Source organism: Mus caroli, unplaced genomic scaffold, assembly GCF_978045245.1.
Source record: "Mus caroli unplaced genomic scaffold, Mus_caroli_1 scaffold_13, whole genome shotgun sequence".
NCBI lineage: Eukaryota > Metazoa > Chordata > Mammalia > Rodentia > Muridae > Mus > Mus caroli.
The window spans coordinates 38987381-38993380 of record NW_028227268.1 but is presented as its reverse complement, the minus strand read 5'-3'; positions in this window follow the sequence as shown (position 1 = coordinate 38993380).

The window sequence follows — 6000 nt, the reverse complement described above, 5'->3', positions numbered from 1 at the left end:
TGATATCTAGCTATGACCCTTGAGGTTTGAGAGAGTATCGGGAAGATAGACACATTTCTAGGTCAAGATATCGGAGTTCACATCTCAGTGAGGGACAAAAGCAGTTGGTGCTGGTCCCCAGTAGAGGGCTGAGGATAGAGTCATCCACTTTACCTGCGTTTACATCTCCACCTGGGTGTGGTAGACACCGATGTGCCATCATGTACATTAAGATGCTTTTGGTACAAATAATGGAAGCTAAGATACACTGACTATGAGTAGTGTAAGAAAAAGGGGTTTCTGCAGTCCTAGTGACGAACAGACTGTAGAAGATACACACCATAGAGTATTTTCAACTTTAGGAGAGAGGGGTGTTCTGATGAATGCTACAACATGGATGAGACTTGAAGCTGGGATACTGTATGAAATAAGGCAGTCACAAAAGGGAAAAAAATGCTACGTGAGTCCACTTGTGTGATGAACCTGGAACAGTGAAGTTCATGGTGATACAGATAGTTACCAGGGCTTCGGAGGCAAGAATGGGGAATCAGGTACAGAGTCTCCAAGTAAGAAATTCTAGGAGGAGTAGAAGTGATTGCTGCACAAACATGTGAATATACTGAACTACACAGGCAAAAGGGATTACAATATGGGTTGGAGAGATGACTCAGCAGTTAAGAGCACTGGCTGCTCTTCCAGAGGTCCTGAGTCCAATTCCCAGCAACCACATGATTTTTTCTCAACCATCTGTAATGGAATCTGATGTCCTCTTCTTATGTGCCTGAAGATAGCTACAGTGTACTCACTTATATAAAAAAAATAGATCTTTAAAAAATTATCAAGATAGATAATCTTACATGTATGTAGATACACATGCATAATCAACCTAAACCAATGAATGAATTATTTCAGAGATACAAAATGCCACCATGGCCTCAGGAAGGTTTTATTTTTATTTTATTGTTTTTTTTTTTATGGAGAGAAAAGTTGTTAAGATGCTGGGAGATCTCATGGAATTACTTAGAGGAGCTGAGTCCCCAACCTGGAATAAGGTCCAGAGGCAGGATAGCTCAGTACCTGGAACTCATGGGCTAGCTCTTCCTCTGGGAGGTCTTCAGCAGCCACTCAGTGTTTCTAGTCTGAATTTCCATCCTCTCTGAGGGAGTCTCATTGGCTAGCTGGGTCAGGTGGACGAGCTTGAGTTAGCCTGGGAGGCAGCCAAGTATTCCAGCATCGGCCCATGACTGGCTGTTATGAGTCAGCTTAACAGAATTCAGTTATTCAGTTTCCTGATGAGTTCTTCGGAATGATCATCTTGTCACATTTATTTGTTTTTTAATCATCAGACTTTAGCTGATTTGTCTTGTTTGCCTTCACAACAACATTTTTGGGGAGAAAGTTGAATTCCGTCGGAGCTATTTCCCTGCCGTTGAGCTGAAGGCAGAAGGGTAGAGAAAGGGGAGATGCAAGTGCTTGTGTGTGTCCTTGTGATCTGTAACTTTCTAGCCCTTGACATTGACAAAGGAATTAAGGCATTGTAAAAACCCCTAGAAAAAAAAGCGCATACGTTTCTCTTCTGTCATAAAAATGTTAAGCATCAAATCATCATCTAAGGACATTCACGGCAAGCTGGTAGCGTTTATCCATGACCCTACCTAATGTTCTTTCCTGCCCTGCCTTGGGTGGAAGGTGGATCTATGCCTTGTCTGGCAGTCTTTGTGTGCATTCCACCTCTAGGGAAATTAAGGAGGGTGCAGCAAGACTACACAATGGTAAAAACGGCTAATGTGAGCAATTCTCACCTTAGCCTGCTCAAATAGAAGTTATATATTTTTAAAGATGAGAATAGCAGAGGCTGGAGATATGGCTCAGAGGTTAAGAATACTTGCTGCGCCGGGCGTGGTGGTGCACACCTTTAATCCCAGCACTTGGGAGGCAGAGGCAGGCAAATTTTTGACTTCGAGGCCAGCCTGGTCTACAGAGTGAGTACCAGGACAGCCAGGGCTATACAGAGAAACCCTATCTCAAAAAAAAAAAAAAGAACATTTGCTGCTCTTTCCAAGGACTCAGGTTCAGTTCCCGGCACCTATGTGATGGCTCACAACCATCCACAATTCCATATTCAGGAGATTCAAGGCTTTCCTCTGAAAGGAAATGCAAGCAAAACTCTCATACCCATTAAATTAATAAATCTAAGATCAAAGAAGCAACACATAATATTGGGAGGAGACAGGTTTGGGAAAATCCTAATTTGGATAGAAAATTCAAAATTCTGTGAAGCTTTTGATGGATCAAGACTCAGAGGTTAGAGCTGGCTGTCTGGGAACCGGAACATGTGAAAAGCTGGTGGGTCCATGTGAGGCGAGGAACTGAGCTCCCAGCAGCAGGTGAGGGCTGAGAAAGGTGCCTGTCTCTGCAACAAGAATACATCTTAGGAGGGGTGACAATGGATGGCCCAGTGGTTAAAGTGCCCACCACTCAGGCATGTGTGCAGGTGTTTGGATGCCCAGGATTCACATTAATGCCCAGTGTGTGTAGTGGCTCACCTATAATTCCTGCCTCGGTAGGTGGAGTCAGGGGGTTCCAAGAGCAACCTGGCTGGGTTTGATTGAGAGACCTTGCCTCAGTGAATAAGGTAGGAGAGTGATAAGGGTGAGTCCCCATCTTTGCTCTCCCCCACACACTGGATAAAAGGGATAAAAAGAGTATGTCTTAGCTAGGTATAGGGGACACACAGCTGTGATCCCAGCCTTTGGGAGGCCAAGGTAAAAGGATTGTCTGGGGCCAGTATGTGCTACATAGGGACTTCGAGGCCAGCCTAGGATATACACAGCAAAATTCTGTTACACACACACACACACACACATACACACACACACACACACACAGAGAGAGAGAGAGAGAGAGAGAGAGAGAGAGAGAGAGAGAGAGAGACAGAGAGAGAGAGAGACAGAGAGACAGAGAGAGACAGAGAGAGACAGAGAGAGAGACAGAGACAGAGAGAGACAGAGACAAAGACAGAAACGGGGAGAATCTGTCTATTTCCCCTAACTCTGACATTTCCTTTCAGGACTGTCTGAGACAATTCAAAGTACTGCTCTTTACACTGGCCAGCAGCCTGCCCACCTGCCCCTGACTGTGACACTGCATGGTCACATTCTCATAGGCTTCCTCCTTCCTCCCCCAAACTTGGGCTTCTACAGGAGCCTGATCAAGAACTGAGGCACTGGGTCTAGTCACTCTGCTAACTGTAGACTGGGATAAATTCTTGGGAGGCATCCCAGGTATGTTGGGATTCTTGATGTACTCTTGGACCCATCCCTCACCTGGGTTGGTGGCAGACTTCTCTGTTCTTGATGACAAAGCTGTGGAGGCAGTTAGACTGTCATAGCCTTGGAACCGGATGGGGTCTACAGTCAGCAACCTCCTGCAACTCAATAGCTCATGCTTTCTAGAACTTTCCTTTGGCTTCCCTGTCTGAGTCCTGAAGCCCTCTGTGGCCTCTAGACGTGACCATTCCTTCTCACAGGCCCTCACCCACTTACTCTGGACTGTTGCAGGTACACTAAAAAGATAGGACAAGTTCCCTCGCTTCACCCAGCTACTTTCACCAGCCAGTTCTTTTTTTTTTTTTTTTTTTTTTTGTGTTTATCGAGACAGGATTTCTCTGTATAGCCCTGGCTGTCCTGGAACTCACTCTGTAGACCAGGCTAGCCTCGAACTCAGAAATCCGCCTGCCTCTGCCTCCCGAGTGCTGGGATTAAAGGCATGTGCCACCAACGCCCGGCTGAGGAACTGTATTAAAGGGTCACAGCATTAGAAAGGTTGAGAACCACTGCTCTAAAGAGATGTGACTTGAAGCACACACCTTTGGAATTTCAAGTTTAGACCAAATCCAGATGTACTTACATGGAGAACCTGAGGGCAGCACCTGGGCATGAAGGGGCTCCAGGGATAATGTGACCTGAGTACCTGGGGCATCACCTCTGCCAGCTACTCAGTCTCCCTGCTCATCTGTGGCTTCCGGGGACGCGTGACTCACTTTGCCAGTTGTAGAAAGCTAATGCTGTGCTGAGGATGGAGAGGAGAGGGAGGAAGAGGAGGGAGGCCAAGGAGACCTTCATCTTCTCAATGGGGTAGTGCAGCACCCGGGCAGAGCTGAGGGGCAGCTGAGGCCCTCCAGTCAGTCCCTGATCCACCTCAACACAGACAATGGTAACCAATAGTTGGGTGTCCCCTCTAAGTGTCTGTGGCCTCCGTGGGTGGTCACTCTGAGAGAGACCACCTTCATTCTGATTGCTCAGATCTCTGGACTTGGACAGCTTCAGAACTAGTGGTGGAGGAGAAGAAAGAACAGGCCACTGTGATGGCTGAAAGAGACCATTGTTCAAGGCTGGTGCACAGTTGAGGGCCGTAGGACTGAAATCGTGTCAGACGTTGAATGGAGGTCTCTGCGACAAGGATGTTCTGATGTTCTGTCAGCTTCCTTGCATGCTTGGTGTGGTAGCATGACCATGCACAGAGACCACAGACACTTAGAGGGGGCAAGCAAGTTGCCAAGGGCCCCAGGAGGAGGAAGTAGATAGGCTGTGAAGAAAACAAAGCCATTGGCTTTTGTGGTTTGTTACCACCCTGTTGAGGTGGATGGAGGACTGGAAGGCCTCAGTTTCCCCTCAGTGATTAGCCTTTGGGGGAGGATATAAAGCAGGGTCAGAGAGAGGGAAGACTGAGACAAGGGTAGGGTCTAGTGGCCAGGTGTGTGTGTGTGTATGTGTGTGTGTGTGTGTGTAAGTGCACATGTGTGTGCAGGTGCCTACAGAGGCCAGACAAGGGCATTCAGGGCTTTGGGATCCTCCCAGCATGTGTGCTGCCACCCCAAACTCGAACAATTTTAGCTGCAACTAGCTAATGTCTCCTGGGGGCTGAAGGTGCATGGCTATTTTGCACTGTTTGCTCCCTCTGCCTGTATTTTGGTGGATGGAGGACTGGAGAGTCAATTGTGCCCACAGAGGACACCGTCTAACACCACGCATCTGGCAACCAGCTTATGAGGCCCAGAGTTTGCCTTTTGCTTCTATGCCCTGCTGATGATCGACACAGCAACTTTGTTCTTTTGACTGTTCCAGGGTCCAGTTCTAAGTCAAAGGCAGCAACCATGTTGAAGATGCAGGCAATTTTGCTGCAATTGGACTGTGAGGTTTAGAGGCAGAGGGAGGTGTTTCAGGAGGTGAACAGTGGGAAGCAGGGGTGGAGTCCTGAATGTGTAGACCCTTAGAGGGCTTGTGTGGGAGCCTAACAGGACCAATACACAGTGCAGGTTAATGGGAGACCAAAACAAGACCAAATTCCTTGCAGGTTAAGGGTTTTGTTTGCAGTTAAGACAGTTAAGAATAAGTTCCTGTTTGTCCTGTGTGGGTTAAGGTTTCTGTTTGTAGTTAAAGAACAAGTGCCCCTGTTTGTCCTGTGTTAAGTTCTTGCAAGTTAAGGTTTCTGTTTGTAATTAAGAACAAGTTCCTGTTTCTAGGATCCAATGTAAACTGCAAAGCATGTTTTCAGCCTATACTAAACTTGAGACCCCATACACTTGGTGAGCATTCTTACCATCCCTCATTGCATTCTTTAACAATATAACAGCTGACTCTCTCACCCCTGAGAACACTATTGTCTCTCCCATTAAAAAGGACCTCAAGAGGCTGACAGAGGCTGCTCTCTCAAATTCCAACCTAGGGTGAGACAGCCAGTTGGCCAGTTCCAGTGCACCCCAAAACACAGCTTGATTAAATTGGACAATTACAGATTTTCAGGTTTAACATTCGCTGCCTCAAGAGACACTTGGCCCCAGTAGGCTCAGGGCAGTTAGTGGTGGAGGCTATAGATGTGTGTATGTGGCAGTGTGTGTATGTGTGGTGGTGTGGTGTATGTGGCAGTGTGTGTGCGTGTGGTGTATGTGGCAGTGTGTGTGTGTATGTGTGGTGGTGTGGTGTATGTGGCAGTGTGTGTGTGTGTGGTGTATGTGGCAGT